This window comes from Hippopotamus amphibius, chromosome 6, assembly GCF_030028045.1.
Source record: "Hippopotamus amphibius kiboko isolate mHipAmp2 chromosome 6, mHipAmp2.hap2, whole genome shotgun sequence".
NCBI classification, from domain to species: Eukaryota; Metazoa; Chordata; class Mammalia; order Artiodactyla; family Hippopotamidae; genus Hippopotamus; species Hippopotamus amphibius.
Window position 1 is genome coordinate 15,384,705 of NC_080191.1, and position 10,075 is coordinate 15,394,779.

Genomic DNA, 10,075 nt, shown 5'->3' on the forward strand with positions numbered 1-10,075 from the left:
TTCACTGGCCGCTTGGTGAGCTGACAGAACTTTTCTAGATCCTTCCAGATTTCAAACTAATAAAAGAGATAGAGGGAGAGAGAGAGGTGATAGTTGGGGAGTGCCTCTCTGGAAAAATATTTTTGGATTCATAAAATCCTTCCCTCTGACATCATTACTATGGACTTTAAAGTATTGCAGAATCCCAAATAGTGTCATGACTTCCTGTGGGGGAGGGATGTACTTTGAAAAGGCAATTATGAAAAATCCAGAGAAAGCTAGGCTGTTTTCTGTGAAAACAGAAAGTCACTGTTTAAGACAAAATCCTTTTTTAAGGGACTGAAGTGATGCAAATGAAAACTAACTAGACAGTCATGAATATGATATTTTTTTCAGCAAAATGATAGCTCTCTGAAGACTTAAGAACTTAGCAGACTATTGAAAATTGAGTTTAAATAGAAAGTTTCACCAGTTTGTTCTTCTGTACTGACATCTCATTCAAATACATTTTTAATTCAACTTTATTGAGATAGTCTTATGCTAGCAAGTTGACAATTTAGTGGGGGTAATAAGGGGAATTCCTTTTGGCCATTAACTACTCCCTAAAGGTTTCCATCTGAGTGTTGCATTTCATTGAAACTGAAACTAAGGTTGTGTAAAAATTCCCATAAGAGTAAATTGCAGGATTCTCTGTTTCTTTTTTTCTTTGAAAAGCTGGTTAAGGTAACATTGGCAATGAGTGGGAAACACAAGAAAGTCATTTTTACCTAATTACTATCATTACAAGCTTTAAATGAGAAACATGAGTGATTAAGACTTGATGTTGAAATCAAGGTTGTATAAGTTGCTGTCTGAAGACCTGCCAACTCCAGGGGGTAGGCAATTCTCTCAGGCTGGGGAAGTGAGTTTTCTGCAACTGAGTGTAAAAGGGTGACAAGGTCTTCATAGATCCATTATGCTAACATAACCTGTGGTTGAATAAGATTGTAAATTGTATGCACAGTATAACTTAAAAATTTCTGGCTTTCTTCATTTGATTTGGAATTTTGAGAAAAACTGAAGAGATTAAGTAAGAAAAAGAAAGCCCAGATTAAGAACACTGAATAGGGAAATGGAATGAGTAAAGGGAAAGCAATTGAAGTTATTTTTGCTTGTTGCCTTTGCTTTTTGTGTCAAATGCAGAAAACCATTTCCAAGACTGGTGTCAAGTTGCTTACTTCCAATGTTTTCATTAGAAGTTTTATGGTTTCAGGTCTTATGTTTGAGTCTTTAATCCATTTTGAGTTAATTTGTACATGGTGCATGGTGTAAGAGAGAGGTCCAGTTTCATTCCTCTGCATGTGACTGTCCACTTTTCCCAACACTATCTTTTGAAGAGACTGTCCTTTCCTCATTGTATATTCTTGGCTCCTTTGTCAAAAATTAATTGAGCATATACTTATGAGTTTGTTTCTGGGCTCTCTGTTCTGTTCAATTGATCTATATGTCTATTTTTGTGCCAATACCATGCTATTTTGATTATTACATCTTTGTAATATAGTTTGAAATCAGGAAGTGTGATACTTCCAGCTTTGCTCTTTTTTCTTAAGTCTGCTTTGGCTATGCAATGTCTTTTGTGGTTCTACACAAAATTTAGGATTTTGTTCTATTTCTGTGAAAAAATGCCATTGGAATTTTGATAGGGATTGCATTGAATATTGCATATAAGTTTAATATTTCTTAGAGTTCTACATCTAATAATATTAGCATGTAATCAGCAATAATAAAACCTTGAATGTATATCACTATGGTGTCTCCAAAATATTTTCATATACAATATATTATTTCATCTTCACAACAAACTTGTGAGATATTATAATGCTCACTTAACTAGTGGCCCATTAATTAGCCATCTCAATTACTGAGAGTATGCTCAAGCACCTGGAGAGGAGCAAAAAATAAAACAAAACATTTTAATTAACTCAAATCAAGTCTGAAAAGGCCACATAATAAAATTTATCTACTCTACTATTAGAAAAACCCCTCAGTTTTACTCCAAACCTACCTATTTTTATTTTAGGCACAACTCTAAGAAAATTGGGCACACCTGATTAGAAAACAACTAGAAGAGGTATGCAGCAAAGGAGCAACATGGTGCTATGATGTACACACTTTTTAAGGCTAGTAATAAGTGGTGTCTGATATTTGAAACTCTGACACATTATTTTTATTTTAAAGCAGATTTACCATTACTAAATGGTATCATTTATTGGAGGCACAAATGCCTCTGAGTTATTTTATCAAGTATAATATATTAATTCTAGCTATTCATGTTTATTGACTACTGTTATTAAAAATACTTTATATATACATTAGGATGCAATGTTCCCCATAGTATTATGACGGTACCGTTTGTATCCCCATTTTATAGATGAAAAAACTGAGACACAAAGAATTTAAGTAACTCATCCAAGGTCTTATGGCTAAGCTAGGATTCCTATCCAAGTGGTCGAGCTCCAGAACACATATTTTTAACAACTCTATTCTAATTCATATAATGACCCTACACAACCGAAGGACAAATCTATTATATACAATACATATGCTTTTAGAAAACAGGGAAATGGTTGTTTTTAACAAACATTTTCTACAAAAATATTTTCACATTTTTAGTTTGTTTTTAAGTTTATGCATTTGTATTAAAAAATTAAAAATTCCATTCTTCAACAATACTAGGGGTTTTTGGTTTGTTGGTTGGTTAGTTGGTTGGTTGGTTTTACAGTATTTAAAATTTCTGGCTACCTACAGCCCAATTGTCCGACTGGGAAGTTAAATAGCTAGAAGGACCCAAGTGAGAAACTGTCTGACAACTTTATTAGAAGGAGAATGGAAGAAAATAATAGGCAGTTTAGATTAATTTGAATTCATTGTCTGCTATATGCTGTGTTTTACATGTCAGGTGGCAGAGAGGAGAATTTCCCCAAGCTTACGGAGAAGCTGGAGGTGTGCAGGTTCTGCTAAGGGTGGAAGGCCCAGCCCAGTCCCTCCTGGTGCCTGGAGACGTGGCTGGACTTCAGGAGTACATAGTTGCATGAGAGTGACCACACAGTCCGGTTGGCCTGGACAGGCCCTTTATAGGCCAGTTAGGTCAGTGTGGACTCCATTCACTCTCAAAATGCATTGATTTGGATTTTAAATGTGGTGTAGCTAGAAAGGTTGAATGCTAGGCCTCAAGTTCCCAGGTGAGTCAGGTATCTTCGTCAACAGAAACGGAACAGTGGGCTTGGACCAGAAATAGTTCAGTGGCAACCAGTGCAGACTAGAGACCAGAAGCCTTCAGTGCCTATGTGGCCTCCGGCCTTTAAGCTGGGGAGCTCCAAGAATGTGGGCATGTCTGTCATCTAGTAGAATGGGATTGGGGGAATCATTTTCATCTTAAAAGTAGTAATAACATAATGTGAGATTTCTACACTCTGCACTTGAGACCAGGGCTGGCTTCATGGGCTTGCATACGGACCCACAGTCAGAAAGGCCTTGTGCTTGGTTTAAAACTCTGTTGTTGCCATATTGAAATTCCTGGTTTTTGATCAAGGGTTCCCACATTTTCATTTTGTACTAGGCCCTGCAAATTATATAACTAGTCCTGTTTGTGAATATGCAGAGTTAAACTCACACCTCCTACAGAGTGTTTTGGTTACTTTTTATACATCCACTCCACCTGACCTGAACCTTATAGCTAACAGCGAGCGAATCTTAGGACTGAGTTAAAATTACACACCAAATACAAATAAAATCTCACACCAGAGATATTTTTTCTTTTATTTTCACAATTTAATAATCTTGTTATCAAATTAAATTTTAGAGCACGAAACCTTGCAGGCAAAGTGGATTGAAAAAATCCTTGTGGAAATGTATATTTTAAAGCCAAGTAATAATCGAATCCCTGCAGACTAAACAATATCACTTAGCAGCCTGCACAATGTGAAAGACTAAAAGCTTTTAATTAGACTTTTACTCAATAGGGGAGGAAAAAATAATTTAAAAGACTCAGGGCTAAAGCTGAATTGTTAGTTTTAACTTTGAACACAATGCAGAAACAATTTGACTAAATTAGTTTAGCTGTGCATTCATTAGCCTTTAATAGAAATGTGAATGCAAACTGACTCCAGGTTATTGTACTTAGAGCCAGCTTTTTAATTAGTGATTGGCAAAATGTTTATCTAGTTTGTTGTTGGAATGTTGAACCATTTACACAACAGGACTGTTGTTAAACCTTTATGTAATCTTAATTGGATCTTTCAGGAGAACAAGATTTCATGTACATAAAATCACAAACTATAGTAATAAAGTTAGCTAATTTATATCAAAGTTGGTACTTAAAAAGAAGTTGTGCTATGTAGCTCAATGAGGTGGAGAAATGGTTAACATCTATTTAAACTTAGTTAAATATGAAGCTCAGTTGAACTTGGCCAAACCTTGGCTGTCATTGGCTTTGAAGTTAGACCTGGTTTCCAGGTGGTAAATGGGTTACTAATCCTATGATACTGGGCACTTTAATTAGCCTTTCTGAGCCTCAGTTGCCTTATCTGTAAAATGGGTATTATGTAATAGGTCTTAAATAGTCATCTTGAGCATTGAATATTCAAATACTACAAAATCCAAAATGTACAAAAGGGCTTACAGAGAAAAGTTGCCTCCCATTCACCACGAATAGTGTGGCATTATGTGCATTGTTCAATAGGTTCCTAATATGTCTATAATATTACATGATTGTATAATAGTAATTTATCCTAGAGCTCATTCTATATCAATATACATAAAACTTCCACATCCTTTTTAATGGCTACATGGATATACCACAGTTAAAATAAGTAGTGCCTTATTATCAGAAAATTAGCTTTGTATCCACCCTTTTGCAGCTATAAATATCACTGAAGTAAATATCCTTACTCATAGATTATTTTGACCCGTGTGAGTACAGCCTGAGGATGAATTTCTAGAGGCAATATCGGTGGTGAAAGCATATATGTACTTTTTATTTTGATAGATATTACAAATTGCCCTCCACAGAATTGCCCCAATTTACATTTCTATCAGTAACTGTAAGTGCTCCTTTCCCTACACCTTCACCTACAGTGTATCAATTTTTTTTTACTTTAAGTTAATTTATTAATTGATATCAACAATATATTTAGCTTAATAGGAAGTTTTACTGAGTATAGAGAACAATTAGTGCCCCCAAATTAAAAATGTTTGAAGTGTATCAATTTTTTAAAAAATCTCTGCCAATCTTACACATGAATATTTTCTCCTTATAGTTTCAATTTTCTTTCCTTTTATTGTATGTGAAATTTAGGCCCTTTTTATATATTTAAGAGTAATTCACATTTCCCTTTCTATATACTATTTCTTCATGGTCTTGTCTCACATTTACTGTGTTAATGGTCTTTTTCTGAAATTTACTTTTTAAGAAAACTATATGTACTCAGAAAATCTATCCTTTGTCAATTGTACTTATTTTTATACATTTAATCTTCTCATAATCCTTTTATTTTTATGTAAAGCTATATAGCCTTTCTTTTACAGTTTAAGTTTTTATATTATGTCTAGCAAACTTTCTTCAAGAATTTTTTAAAAATCATCCATATTTCTTCTAGTATATTTCTGCTTTCACTTTTTATATGTAAATCTTTGAATTTGTTTTAGTTACCTATTTAGCTGTTCCAGCCTAATTTGCTGAATAATTCATCTGTTCACCATCAGAATACAATATGATTTTGATCATATGCTAAAATCATTTATTAATAAAGTGTATCTTTTTTTGGACTCTAGTCTTACTGATCTATTTGCCCTGCCAACTGTTGTAAATTCTGTAGAATTTATACAGTTCCAATACCTGTAACATAACCAGCTCATTATTACTCTTCTTTTTTTTTTCACATAAAGTTCAGAATCATATTGTGTTCTATAAAGATAACTGTTAGTATTTTTATTGAAACTAAATAAATAAATGTTCAGATTAAGTTAGAGAAAATAATACTCTTATGATTTTGAATTTTCCCATGCAAGAATAGAAAATGCCTTTTCCTTTTTCAGTTATAATTTTGGTATCTCAACACATTAGAGCTTTCTTTGTGTATGTCTTTCATATTTCTTATGTTTGTTACATAAATATTATGTTTTTTCTGTAATTGAATCTTTTCCTCAATTATATTTTCAAATTGGTTTTTGTGTAACTACATAAAAATACTATTAAATACATATTTTTAATATACTAGGAGGCTTTAAAAGAAAATATATGCTCTGTTTCTTTGAAGAGTTTGATATTTATATTCAATTAGACATAAATTACTGTTATTTAGTTCCTCTATAATTCTACTTATTTTTTGTTTTCTTAATTAATAATTTTCTGAGAAATAAATTTGCATCTCCTGTTACCAGTGAAATTCTGTCTGCATCATATCATATTTTTATATTTTGAATCTTGTATCTGATAAAAAAGAAAGAATGAATAAAAGGGAAAATCATGAAACCAAAAGCTGTTTTTAAAAAAGCAATAAAATTGAACTCTAGACATATGAGACATACTGAGAGACATCTAAAGAGAGAGAGAGAGAGAGATACAGAGAGAACAAGGTTACCTCTACTGGATATGGAAGAGGGGCCATCACTTAAAGTAATAAAAGAAAAATAAACAAATATTAGGACTATATTTATGCCAGTAGATTTGCCAAATTAATCAAACTACTTGAAAGACAAAAAATAATCTAAAGTGATTCAAGAAAAAACAGAAATTCTGAGTAGCCCTATACCTATTAAAGTATTTCAATTTACAGCTACAGCCAAAAAAAAAGAAAAAGAAAAAGAAAAAAAATCCCAGGCCCAAATGGCTTCAATATGAATTCTATCAATCATTAAAGGAAAAAATAATACAAAAACTACATAAACTCTTTCAGGAAATAGAAAATATGCAAACACTGGCCAATTTATTTCATAAAGCTAGCACTGCCTTGATACCAAGATAAGACACAGATATTATAAGAATCTCTGGGACTTCCTAGGTGGCACAGTGGTTAAGAATCCCTCTGCCATTGCAGGGGACACAGGTTTGATCCCTGCTCCAGGAAGATCCTACATGCCACAGAGCAACTAAGCCTGTGCACCACAGCTATTGAGCCTGCGCTTTAGAGCCTGTGAGCCACAACTATTGAGCCCGTGTGCTGCAACTACTGAAGCCCATGCACCTAGAGCCAGTGCTCCACAACAAGAGAAGCTATGGTAATGAGGAGCCTGCACACCACAACGAAGAGTATCCCTGCTCTACTCGCCTCAACCAGACAAAGCCCGTGTGCAACAATGAAGATGCAACACAGCAATAAATAAAGAAATAAATAAAATTAAAGCAATAAAATAAAAAAGAATCTCTGAATATAGACACAAAAACCCTCAGCAAAATATTATCAAGCCAAATCCAATAATCTCTAAAAAGTTTACTACACCATGACCAACTACATTTTTCGCTAGGAATGCAAGGTTAGTTCAAGATTTAAAAATCACTCAGTGTAATTCAGCACATTAACAAAGGAGGAAAAATCCCATGATTATCTCAATAGATGTAAAAAAAAAGCATTTAACAAAATTTGACATCCACTTACAAATTAGTAATAGAAATGAGCTTCTTTAACCTAATAAATGGTGTCCACAAAATACGTTCAGCTAACATCTTCAGTGATTAAAGATTACATTTTTTCCCTAAGATTTGAAACAAGAAGGGAAGGCTTGCTCACACCACTTTTATTCCACATTCCAATGGAGGCTATAGCCAGTGCAATAAGGAAAAAAGGAAAAAAAGAAAAGAAAAGGAACAAAAGGCATGGAGAAAGGTAAAAATATGTAAAAATCCTTTATTACTCTAAGACAACATAATCATGGTTATGTATATTGAAAATCCTAAGGATCTACCAAAAACTATTAGAATTCATAAGCAAATTAGCAAGTCCACAGGATACAAGGGAACTATAAAAAATCAACTGCTTTGTATATGCTGATAATGAAAAACTAGAACTTGAAATTTTAATTATTACTGCTTTCATTATATTTAAACATGAAATAATTAGTGATAAATTTAATAAAAATACATGCCAGATCAGTACACTATAAACTGTAAAACATTATTGACAAAAACTAATGGTCTAAATTGATATAAAGGTATGCCGTATTACCTTCCTGTATCAGTCTATATATTCAACATAATCTCAGAATCTCAGAAAGCTTTCTGGTATAAATTGACAATTGATTCTAAAATTACATTGAAAAGAAAGGACCTATTAAAAGCCAGAGGAACTCTGTTCAAAGTTAACTCTGGTAATCAAGAAGGGAAGGAAATGGAGAATGGCAGGTCTACACACAAAGAGAGGTTAGTGGACTATATTATAAGCTCAAAGTTGAGGACTTATTTTAAAAGCAGAGTAATTAAGACAGTGTGGTATTGGCATAAGAACAAATATATAGAATAATGGAGGAGAATACAGAATACAGAAATAGATTAATATAACACCAAATGATTTTGAATAAAGCAGTCAAGATAATTTAACAGGGGAATGGATCATTTTTAACAAATAGTGATGAAAAACTGGATAACCATATACAAAAATATAAACCTCAATCTTACTTCACAACACACAAGAATATTAACTAAAATAGCCGTAAAAACTACATTTTAAAAAATTCTAGAAAAAAAAGAAAAAATCTTTGTGCTCTTGGGATAGGCAAATATTTCTTAGGTCACAAAAGAAAAATTACTAATTGGATCATACCAAAATTTAAAACTTTAGCTTTTCAAAAGACATTATTAAATATATGTATTATACACGTACAACTAAAGATTTGTACTCACATATTAGTAACTCTTACAACTTGTGAAATAATAAGGAATACATACATTGGTCTCTGCCCCTTGTTCCTGCCAATATTTTGGTCTTTGACCCCAGTTTCTGACACAGCGTCTAAATCCCTTGAAATTTCTAGGTTACAGGGACAATTTTTTTTCTAATGAGGCTGGCTCTTGGTGGGCTCCTGGATATGGGCTTGTCATTAGAAAGACCAAGCCATGATTAGAAGCTTGGAACTTTCAGCTTTGCATCCCATTCTCTGGAGAGGAGAGAGAGGTTGGAAATTAAGTTAATAATTGATCATGCCTGTAATGACAAAGCCTTCCATTAAAAAGTCCAAAAGTAAGGAGTTGGTGAACACATCCACGTGCCAGGTGGATGGCACACCCCAACGCCACAGAGACAGAAGCTCCTGCACTCAGGACCCATCCAGACCTCTTCTTATGTATCTTTTCATCTGGCTGTTCATTTCTATCCTTTGTAATAGGTCAGTAATAGTAAGTAAACTGTTTACTTGGGTTCGGTGAGCCACTTGAGCAAATGACCAAACCTAAGAAGAGGATGATAGGAACCTCTGATTTGTAGCCACGCCCTTAAACTGTAGGGTATTCACTAATTCTGATTTGTGTCAGAATTGAGTAGAATTGTTAGGATACTCAGCTGGTGTCAGAGAACTGGACAGTGTGGGGAAGTAGTCTCAGTGGCAAGTAAAGAAAATAAATGTTTTCTTTATACAACTTGATAAGAAAACAACCTAATAGAAGGTAAATAAATGGCCAATAAGCACGGTAACGATGCTCAATGTCATTAATCATCAGGGAAATGAAAAATAAAGCTATAGTGAAATCCAACACACACCCACCAGGATGGCCAAAATTAAAAAGACTGATGCTACCAAATTTTGAAGAGGAACTCATATGTTGTTACTGGGAATGTAAAATGATACAGCCACTTTAGAAAAGATTGGGAAGTTTCTCATAAAATTAAACATGCCATAACACACAAAAATTCCATTTCTAGACATTGACTCAAGAGAAATTAAACATATGTTCATAAAAAATCTTGTTCAAGAATATGCACACAGCTTTAATGGTAATAGCCAAAATATGGAAATAAACTAAAATGTCCATCAATAGGTGAATGGGTTAGCATACTGTGGTATATTCTTACCGTGGACTCAGCAAGAAAAAGAAACTAGCTACTGATACATGCAACAACATAACTGA